The sequence below is a fragment of the Diospyros lotus genome, chromosome 7 (genome assembly GCF_014633365.1).
Source record: "Diospyros lotus cultivar Yz01 chromosome 7, ASM1463336v1, whole genome shotgun sequence".
In the NCBI taxonomy this organism is placed as follows: domain Eukaryota; kingdom Viridiplantae; phylum Streptophyta; class Magnoliopsida; order Ericales; family Ebenaceae; genus Diospyros; species Diospyros lotus.
The window spans coordinates 19,289,809-19,302,006 of NC_068344.1; positions in this window are offsets into that span (position 1 = coordinate 19,289,809).

Here is a 12,198-nt window from a genome sequence, read left to right on the forward strand (position 1 = left end):
TCTTTTTATTAAACCTCAAAAATGTTGAATATAATTTAGTATTTTTTTTTTTTGTACATCAAATATTTATTGGGTGAGATTCTTGATAAAAATAAATATAAAATTTTAAATTTTAATTTGATGGTGATAAGATGCTGCCTGTTTTTCATTGAAAATGTTATCACAACACTTAGTTGTGGCACATTTGATAATACTCATGCATTAATGCGTTATATATTTATATTGATTTGACACAAAATATAACATATTAATATATAAATATTATTAAAAATGTCATAATTAAGTATCTAAATAGTATTTCTAATTTTTATATAATTAACTTATTAGTCTACTGTCCGATCGCTTGATATATAAATCTAAGAAGGAATTTCTCCTCGATGGGAAGGAACCAGAGAGGGCGGCAATAGGGAGGAGAGGAGAGTTCTATTGACAGAACAGTCAGTCTGACCATTCATTTGTATTACTATCTCTGTATATCTTCTTCCTCCCAAGTTCCAGGAAAAATAATTAATGAGAAGAAAGGAAACTCTGTAGAAATGCATCATCAGTACGTACGCGTTGCTTGCTGTATGCCAAATGTTTGGCCTTCACAACCAAGAAAGAATATGCCTATTTATTATTCTTGGACTACTCTATCCCACCCCATGTGTAGTGGGTATATATATATATATATATATGTCTGTGCTCACACACCATGATTAAATGCCATATATACTCAGAGACACAAGAAATGAAATCAAAGGTGGTTATGAAGATCAGCGAGCTGGCAACACAAGTGAGGCTCCAACGCTTTAGGGTCAGGACTCTAGATGTGAACGTTGATGTTGCTGAAGAAGCAGCAACAGGAGGAGGAGGAGAAGAAGTACGAGGCTGCCAGGGCAATGATAAAGACAAGGGTAATGTTAACAACCGCTCTAAGGATAATAGTTAAGGTATAATAATAATAATAATAATAATATTATCATAACTAGATCTCAATACAATAATGAAAGCTAGCAATGAAGAGCACATGCTATAAATTAATGTCCTTGCATGTGTTGTCCATATTAAATTCATTTTAATTGTGGGGTGGCTCCCCCATATAGCTTTTGTTCATTAATTCCGCCCCCTTATAGTTTTTTTTTTTTTTTTTTCATTTGGTACTCCCATGTCGACCAGGATGATGGAAAAGTGTGTTTGATATGCTTCTATGGCCACCAAACCATTTGGACCCTGCTGGCCATGATGAGATACATAATTACTATTTTTTGGGTGCATATGTATGGGATAAATTTAATAGATTCACATAAAAATCTCTGAATTATACATAGTAGATAAAATACATACAAATTTACTTGTTAACTAATACTCGTTTCAACTTATGTCTTTATTTCTTTCTTCTAAAATTGGGGGTCAGGGAATATTCTCAACATCATATATAGTTTTCAATAAAACATTGATTTTTTGGGTTAATATGCATGGTCTTGAATTGGTGGTAAAGAGTAGCTAGACTTTAGAATCCTTAGATACAAGATTCAATTCATGTTGTGTGTAGCATAGTTGCATTCAAAATCAATAATTTATATGTAATTGAGATTGAAATACACTTATACACTTATATCTATATAAAAAAGGTAAATTTCACACAATACTCTTAAGATTTTGCAATAAAACACCAATCTCCCTTATGTTTTTAAAGAATCACCAATTTTTCTTGACTTTATTTATCATGCAACACTTTTTCCCATAATTAAGTACCTACTATTAATTTTTTCTAAACCCCCCAAAATGCCCCATTCTCTCTCAACTATAATTATACAAATATAAAAATAAAAAATAAAAAGTATTATTGATGGCCAATAACAACACCCTCGACCATGTTGGAGGTGAGTGTGTGTGTAGTGAGTGCTTGTAAAGGTGGAAGACTTCCAAGTCTTTCCTTCCTTGCTAAGTCTTTGGAAGTCTTCCTAAGTCTTGTGACTTGTCTTGCTAAGGCTTTGCAAGTCTTTCCTTGCTTGCTAAGTCTTTGGAAGTCTTTAGTCTTTGCAAAGTTTCCTTTCTTGTTAAGTCTTTGTGTGTGTGCGCGCGCGCGTCCGCACTTGTCCCCAAGTTTTCTTCATTGCTAAGTCGGTGGGGTGCCTATATATTTTCCTAAGTTTTTTTTGAGTTTTTGGGAAAAAAAAGAAAAGACTTGTTCTTCTCGAGTTTTCTGTCACTAAGAGCAAGCCCACGTTCTGAGTTCTGCTACCTTCAGTTATTTGTGATTGTCGTTCATCGGAGATGTCATTTCATCATGTTGAGACAGCCACTGAAGTCTACTTATCGCTGGTGCAAGGTGCTAACTGTCTTCAGGACAACGCTTTGTGCTACTTGACCTGCTTCTGTTCATTATCTTCTTATGTTCCAGTTTCTGGTGATTGCTATTCACTTGTCATCTCCTCTTGCACTTTGGGAACATCTACTTTTGTTCATTGTTGCTATTTTGAAGTATCTGTTGATGATTATATCGGTATTCAAGCTGCTACTGTTGGAATATTATTTGCTATTACAACTGTTATAATTTTTGTGATTTATACTTCATATTCTGTATTGATTGAAATTGATATTCTTGTATCGGGTGGATTATTTCTGTATTGGGCGGATCATTCTAGTGAAATTTTATATATATACTCTATGTATCCTTAACACACTATTCATGTTTGGGCATCCCCAATTCATAGTATTGCACAGTATTGCACCTTTCTGGTAATGTAGACCCTACTTTCTAATATTGTAATATATTTATAACTTTATGGTATGTATAATTACAATATTATGAAGATAAAAATAAAAATCTTATTACTTTTGTAAGATAATTAGTTATATATTGCTAAATTTACACATAATCGATCTATATGGTATCTTAATATATTATTACATATTACATAATATGTCCTATATAATAATAGTTAAAAAAAAAAATTAGATTGTAGTGTATTTAACGTGAAACAAATGTAATTATTCTAAAATTTTGTTGGGTTTTAATGCATTTTATAAAAATTAAAAAAGGACACTTCAAAAATTAAAAAAAAAAAAAAAGAATTATAAGCTGTCGGTGGGAAGCCACTACCTTTAGAATTAATGCTAATATTGTTGTTTTTAGGGATCCATCCCTAATAAGTGTGAAGTGGTACATTTGAATTCTTTTCATATCTTTTAGTGTAAAATAATTTGTCTAAATGTGTATGGTTCTATCTGTCATAATTTTTTTTTTGTGGGTTATGAGAACTTGTATGGATCTTCATAACCCATATATATGCCCCGCCCGCCCGCCCAAAATTAACTTGAATATATAGCTCCACTCCAAGGTTAAAACAAAAAATAATTTGTCAATAAGTTTGTAAGTTTAATTATTATATATATTAGGAAAAAGCTTATTCCAATAGGGTACGTTGATGCAGCAGAATTTAGCATCTGGGAATATGATTCAAACTTAGATGGGAGCGGCTTAATTTATCTAATTCAGATCTGTTCCCAAGTTAAGTTAAAATTAAGAATCCTCCTCCTAGCTAGTGGTTGTGGTTGTGCTTCTAATTAAATTAAAGGGTGATGGGGTTGGGGGGCGTCTCCCCAACAACAATTGGTTGAGATCGGGCTGTCACAATTATATTTTGCGGCTTGAATTCAAGTTTATGTCTTAGATCACGGCCACTTATAAAAAGATTAGATCTAACAATAAATAAATTTAAACAAGTTAAAAGGATAAAAGAAAAAACTAGAAAGAGCCGAGAAATCTTCCCATCTAGATCTCTCGAAGACCTACTTAATAATTGTCATTTGAGCGCTATGAGGAGACTCTCTGGAAGAATGATAGATAAGTCTCCTGGAGACCCTCTAAATGTGGTCTCAGTCAAAATATGAAAAATTAACCTCCGAAATTGTTGTCTTGAAAGGTAGAACAAATGATCTCAAAAGATACAGATGCTTTCCCATCTGTTAGTTTCAATCTCTTATAAATAGGAGGTGACCCCCATTCTTTACTACATAGAATACGTTGTTTCCTACATAAAATATGTTATTTTCTCTTCTAATTTTTGATAGATATGACTTAGGTATTGAAGGGGCTACGTAGAAAATATTTTGAGCCTCTGATGGTCATTTGTTTTACAAGTCTCCTGAAAATTGAAGACTCTCATACAACTATAAATTTTTTCGTTATATTTGACAATAACATAAATAAAATTAAAAAAAAAAAAAAAAAAAAAAAAAACTAGAAGGGACATATAACTTTGGATCAAAGACTAAGATGTTGGGTTGGGTTTCTCTCTTAGTTGGAGGATGACCCAATAATGACTCAATAATGGTTGGAACGTTTCATAAAAGAATGATTCGAGATTTTTTACTAATATCTTTATTTCACGAGACTAAAATACCTTTAATGAATTAGGAACTTTTTTAGCCTCTTAGTGTATAAAATTCGTGCATAACAGGTAGGGAAAATAGAAGAAAAGAATAGAAGAAAAATGGCAAACTTTTGGGAGAAATTTAAATTTTCGTTCTTGTCTGCCCAATTGTGATCAAACAGACGATCAAATGGTCGTTTGTGCTCTGATTGATATGCAATTTTAAGGGTATGTTCTAGATTCCTTGTTCTAAGATTTGGACGATGGAGATATGATTTAGTGGCCAGGATTCTTGATAATCGAGCCATTTTCGTTCTAGTTTGTGGTTTGGCTTGGATTTCTTTTTTTGCTTGTGCAGTGGTGATCGAACAGGCAATCCGACGGTCTATTTTGGTCTGATTGATTTGAAATTTGGAGGGTACGTTCTGAAATCGTGGTTCTAAGATATGGACGTTGGAGATCTATTTTGGAGGGCGGGATTCTTGGGAATCGAGCAGTCTTTGTACTGTTTCTTGGTTTAGTCTGTTATTCATTATCACTTTAGTTATTTTATTGATTTGAGATAAGATTGATTCTGTTTTGTCTCTTGTCTCTTGTGATTGTTGAGAGGATTTTTTAATCCGAATTTGGTGATATTAGTAAAACTTTTGGATAAACTTTGGTCCCGTAATTTTTATTCCTCACATTGAAAGGGTTTTCCACATAAATTGGTTGTCTCCTTTACTTTTGTGATTGCACTTGATATTTAGCTAATTGTTTTGTTTCCTCACAGGAGGTTTTCACAAGAAGAGATTTGGTATATTGATCCCAACATAATAAGGATTAAACTCCTTTCACTATTTTTTTCATTTTTGGTCACCCGTAACCTTAAGAGTTAATAATATTGAAGACGTTGTTACGCACGAAGACTCACCAAATGATCGTTGTTTACTTTCCCCTTTTTGGTTAAACTTGATCTAGAATTTGTTGCTCCCTCGTACTTAACTTTAAGCGGCCATACAAAGATAGATAGATAGATTGATTAATTAATGTTACCTCTACATGAATGGGTCGATATACATTAATTATCATATCTATAGTTAAGAGAATTTTATAGTCCAATTAGGTGTACAAAATAATTTGAAGAACAAAAAAGAGTGGAGATCAAATTGGAGAAGGGTCAAATTGGTGGAGATCGACAAAAGGGGGTGGGTTGCGGTGGAGGAGATGAAGGGTCACGGTGTAGATCGGCGGAAGGATTGTAATTTGTTAAGGGTCGTGGTGAAGGAGATGGATGGAAAACAGTAGAATACAACAGTTTCCGACAGGCGACAACAACAAATTAACTTTGAATTGGAGGACTTGTGAGAAGGAGCAGTTGGGTAGGTGGAGAGGAGGGTGCATATGAATTCATAAACAACACAAGGGTAATTATGTCAATTGCACAACCACTCCTAATCCATAATAGATAGAGTGAATATATTGATTAAGAGAAATTCTATTTGCAACCATGATTTTTACTCTTCGCAGCCAAGATTGCCCCTCGGGACCAAAGTGCCCTTAGCATTGTTCATGCTCTCTCTCTCTTGTAGCAGCCATCGGCTGCCTCACCTCCTTTCATCACCATTGCTTCTCTCTCCCTCCCTTCTGCTTCGTCACCATCGCTTTTCTTCCTTCCTTCCTTTTAGCCGCCATTGCCTGCGGCCAACCATCCCCCCTCCGCCTCTCTATTCCTCTCGGCTCTCTCTCTTTCTTCTCATCCTCCTCCCCAAGTTTTGGGGGGACAATAAAAGCCCCTGAACACAAGGGTTTGGGTGAGACAATGGCGATGGTCGCCAGTTGCGTTGCTGGCGATCGTCGCCATCTAGAGGGGAGGAGGAAGGGAGAAAGAGAGTAAATAGGGAGGAGGAGAGAGGGAAGAGAGAGAGAGAGAGATGGGGCAGAGAGGAAGGGAGGGGCAGAAAGGGAATGGTCAACCGTAGGCGACGGCGTTGCTCACGGCCGTCGACGGCCATAGCTGAGAGAAAGGAAGGGAAGAGAAGCGATGGAGACAGAAGGAGGCGAGATGGCAGTGACTGACTACTGTCGCGAGAGAGAGAGAGAGAGAGCAAACACTGCCAAGGGCACTTTGGTGTGAATAGACAATCTTGACTGCAAAAAACAAAAATTATGAATGTAAATAATATTTCTCATTGATGAATTCCTTTCCTTTTAGGTCCATTCTTTCTTTGGGTGCAATCAAACAAGTTGTTGAAAAAGCAAACGGTCCTTGATGTTTCCACCTCTTTTGATGTATAGGTGAGTTTACTTGTTTCGTACATGCCACCTAAATGAATTAATGTAGTAGCAACTTACATTTATGAGAAGACTTGAAAGGCTCGACATTTCCCAACAAAATTAATGCAAGCACTGTATATGTATATATATATATATATAGGTTTAAACCACCTCTTGCAGCATCTATCATCCATGTACGGCCCATGCTAGCAGACGTCTTCTTGAATTTGTTTTCAACATGATAGTTACTATGTGAAACACGGAAATACGGAAATAGCTCCGAGACTAGCGTTTTTTTTTTTTTTTGGGGGGGTCTTTTATGTAATTTGTAAAATATTTTGAAATCATTTCGTAAATAATCATTTCATTTCATAAAAGAATGATTCGATTTTTTTTACTAATATCTTTATTTCACGGGACTAAAATATCCTTAATGAATTAGGATTTTTTTGAGCCTCTTAGTATATAAAATTCGTGCATAACAGGTAGGGAAAACAGAAGAAAAGAATAGAAGAAAAATGGCAAACTTTTGGGAGAAATTTAGATTTTCGTTCCTGTCTGCGCAGTTGTGATCGAACAGACGATCAGATGGTCGTTTGTGGTCCGATTGATATGTAATTTTAAGGGTATGTTCGAGACTCCTTGTTCTAAGATCTGGACGATGGAGATATGATTTAGTATCCAGGATCCTTGATAATCGAGCCATTTTCGTTCTAGTTTGTGGTTTGGCTTGGATTTCTTTTTTTGCTTGTGTAGTGGTGATCGAACAGGCAATTCGACGGTCTATTTTGGTCTGGTTGATCTAAAATTTGGAGGGTACATTCTGAAGTCGTGATTCTAAGATATGACGTTGGAGATCTATTTTGAAAGGTGGTATCCTTGGGAATCGAGCAGTCTTTGTATTGCTTCTTGGTTTAGTCTGTTATTCATTATCACTTTATTTATTTTATTGATTTGAGATAAGATTGATTATGTTTTTGTGTCTTGCCTCTTGTGACTGTTGAGAGGATTTTGTAATTTAGATTTGGCGATATTAGTAAAACTTTTGGATAGACTTTGGTCTCGTAGTTTTTACTCCTAACATTGAAAGGGTTTTTCGCATAAATTAGTTATCTTCTTTACTTTTGTGATTGCACTTGATATTTAGCTAATTGTTTTGTTTTCTCAAAGGAGATTTTCATAAGAATAGATTTGGTATATTGATCTCAACACAATAAGGATTAAACTCCTTTCACTATTTTTTTTTCATTTTTAGTCACCCGTAACCTTAAGAGTTAATAATATTGTAACAGCCCGCCTTCTTGGACATGTTAGGCCTTAGGAAATTTGGTTAAGTTTTTTTTTTTTTTGAACATTATTTAAAATTCCATAAGACCGTATCTAATGCCAGATGAGATATCTAGACTAGAAATAAATGTAAAGCGGAAGCTGAATCGAACCTGCTCATGGTAAAGCATAATTTAATAATTGTACATGGCATTTAATACAAGTTAATACATAAAGCGTTTGATGATGGAACAATATACATAAATCTTAAACTAATCATATTATAACATGGTACATTTACTTGCATCTTGATGTCTCGTGTCACTACACATCACCACTCTCTGAATCATCTCTATAAGTCCCGGCTGGAACGTTGAATGTTCCAGGGACGAACCCATGTTAGATGATGAATCATCTAAGTAGAAATACCAAATGCAATGCTATGAATGTATGCAATGTCTTTCATCGTAAGTGTCAACTACACCCCTCATGCTGCCTATCATTTTAGCGGCCACTTCTTCGAAGCCGGGGTGTATGGGTGCACCCTTGATAGGCCAGCGGTGTCAGTTCGTACTCCCTACGGCCTCATATGCATGTGATCAACAGTATCATTGTGCATGTATGCATTTCATAGTCATGCCATTGATGCAGTCTACATGATGATTTCATATCATTGCATGCCAATATGATAAAAGCATTTACATTTATAACTGTATTAAATTCAGGCAGCATACTTACAGCTAATTTGTCTCGAACTACGTGTCAAGCGGCTATCCCTTAATTTCCTTGCTCACAAGGACACCTACAACATAGATTTATTTTTAGAATACCATTTTCTAGTTTTTCATAATTTCTTCCATTTTTCTTTTATTCCTAAGCTTTATTTCTTCCAAAATTACATAATAATTATCTAGGCTTCATAAAAATTTACTTTCTTTTTACCAATATTCCTTAAATAATATTCTTAGTATTGTGGAATTTTTTCTTGTAATTTTCTAACTTTAATTCCTAGTTTCCCTTATTTCATAATAGCTAAATATGTAATTATTACATAATAATTACCTAATCTTTCAATTTATTAAACTTATCTTCACTAATATTTCTTAAATAATACTTATAACATTATGAAATTTTCTTGGAATTTTTTGAATTAAAATCCTATTTTTTCTTTATTTCCATAATAGAAAAATCTACTTAAATAATTAATAAATTTATCATTTTCAGAAAATTATACATTAAATGAATCATAAACAATATTTCAAACTTAGTAATAAAAATTTCAAATTTTTATTTCATCTATTTTATTTTATTTTATTCTATTTTCTTTTCTTTTCTTTTTATTTATTTTCTTTTCTGTTGGGCGCGTGAGCTGCACGCGCCTTCTTCCCACTCGCGGGCACGTGCAGCTCACGGGCCCGACTAGTTCTTCTTCTCCGGAGAGAAGCTTCGCCGCCGGCAGGCGATTCGACCCCTAAACTCGATTTTTCTTCACCTAGCCCCTAGATCTCGAAATTACGAACACAATGGTGCAAAAATCAGCAAGAAAAAAGATTGATCTTACCTCGAATCGGCCGAAATGCTCCTCGGCTCCGGCGAAGTTGCGACTTTCCGGCGACGCTTGGATCTCCCTCTTTACTGCTTCGTTGGCCTCCAAATTCTCCAGAAATGCTGCCCACGACTTGAAGATCAGAACCCCACTCTCTAATCTCACAAAATCTCTCCCAATCGACCGATCTAAGCCTCGAAATTTTCGGATGGATTGGGCAGCGCAAACTTGGCTATTTATAGCCCATTTTCGATGTGCTTTGCTTCCCTATCGACGGCCACGCGTCCCAGAGGCCATTCCCCGGTCTTGTCGACATTAAAAACCCCACCTTTGCCCCCAAGAAGCAACTTGCAGGCGCGGCCAGAGCCTGGCCGCGCACTGCTTTGCAAATCCGATTTTCGGATTTTTTTTTTATTATATACATACATACATATATACTGATTTATATAAATCTTAAATTATATTTATTTATATTGTCACAAGCATACCAAATTAATACATTATTATTTAAACTTACTTAAATTTATTCAATAACTTAGGGTATTACATTCTCCCCTCCTTACAAAAATTTCGTCCTCGAAATTTGATCATTCCTCACTCATTCTAACTATAGGGTCTTCAAACAGGTATGGATAGTTGAGTTTCATATCTTCTTCTTGTTCCCAAGTTATTTCTTCGCTCACGGGGTTTCTCCACAAAACTTGCACCAGGGGAATTGATTTGTTCCTTAGGACTTGATCCCTACGATCCAAAATGCTAACCGATTTTTCTACATACGAGAGATTTTCTTGAATCTCGATAGCTTCAGTTGGCATTATCTGGGAAGAATCTGGCTCATGCTTTCGCAGTTGCGATACGTGAAACACGTCATGGAGGTTTGATAGAGCCAAGGGTAGAGCGAGTCGGTAAACGACTAGTCCAATTCTTTCCACTATATCGTATGGCCCTATATATCGAGGGCTTAACTTGCCCTTTTTCTTGTTGCTTCTAGTCACCATTCTTAATGGAGATATCTTCAGGTATACTTTGTCACCTACTTGAAACTCCAATTTCCTTTTTCTTGTATCTGCGTAGGACTTCTGACGACTTTGAGCTTCCTTAATTCTCTCTTGAATGATTTTTATCTTTTCTATTGTTTTCTGAACTATCTCGGGTCCCAAGATTTGTCGTTCGCCTACTTCAGTCCAGCAGATCGGGGATCTACATTTTCGGCCATACAAGGCTTCATAGGGAGCCATTCCAATGCTGCTGTGGTAGCTATTATTGTAAGCGAATTCTACTAACGGTAAATGCTCTTCCCAACTACCTGGAAAATCCATTGCACAAGCTCGCAGCATATCTTCTAGGGTTTGAATGGTCCTTTCTGATTGACCATCAGTCTGGGGGTGGTAGGCTGTACTTAGTCTAAGTTGAGTACCTAAACTTTCTTGCAAACTTCCCCAGAATCTAGAAGTGAATCTTGGGTCACGATCTGACACAATGCTTACAAGTACTCCATGTAACCTGACAATTTCATTTACATACTGTTGGGCTAATTTGCTGATCGGTTGGTTTACTTTCATAGCCAAGAAATGAGCAGACTTAGTTAATCTGTCAACTATCACCCAGATGGCATCATTTCCTTTAAGACTTCTTGGTAACCCAGTCACGAAATCCATTGTGATGTGCTCCCATTTCCACTCCGGAATTTCTAACGGTTGCAAACTTCCACCTGGCTTCTGATGTTCGATCTTGATTCTTTGACACGTGTCGCACTGACTTACGTATCTTGCCACATTTTTCTCCATTCCCGGCCACCAGTACACAGCTTTCAAGTCTTGGTACATCTTGGTGGCGCTAGGGTGTATTGAGTATCTAGATCAATGGGCTTCTCCCAAAATTACTTGTCGCAATTCCCTCACACGCCGTACATATATTCTTCCTTGAAAACGAAGGATATTTCCTCTTACCTCAAATTCTGGTTTCTTTGCTCGCCCGTGATCATCCACCCACATCTTTATTCGAGGGTCTTCCGAGTAGGCTTGTCGTATCTGGTCCATTGATTCCGGTTGCAACGTGAGACTAGCTGCGTAGACTGAGTTTCCTCAGGAAACTACTCCTACTGCCATTAAGCTGAAAGCTTCAACTAGCTTCCACTCTGCCATCATTATTCCGGCCCTACAAGGGGTTTCTTTCCTGCTCAGGGCGTCTGCTACGACATTAGCTTTACCAGGGTGGTATTGAATAGTACAGTCGTAGTCTTTTAACAGCTCAATCCATCTTCGTTGCCTCATGTTTAATTCTTTTTGTGAGAAGACATACTGCAGACTCTTGTGATCAATAAAAATCTCGAACTTCTCACCATATAAATAATGCCTCCAAATCTTTAAGGCAAATACTACTGCCGCCAGCTCCAAATCGTGGGTCGGGTAGTTTCTTTCATGGTTCTTTAGCTGTCGAGACCCATAAGCAATGACTCTCCCGTATTGCATCAGCACACACCCTAAACCGTTTCTCGAGGCGTCAGTGTAGACCATAAAACCTCCTGATCCGTTTGGCATAGCCAGGACTAGAGCGGTTGTCAGCTTAGCCTTAAGTGTCTGAAAACTTTCTTCGCACCGTTCGTTCCAGTCGAACTTTACCCCCTTCTGAGTTAACTTGGTGAGGGGTGTCGCAATCTTTGAAAACCCTTCCACAAACTTTCTATAGTACCATGCCAGTCCCAAGAAACTCTTAACCTCAGTAACTGATTGGGGTTGCTTCTAATTCGTCACGGCTGCGATCTTGACT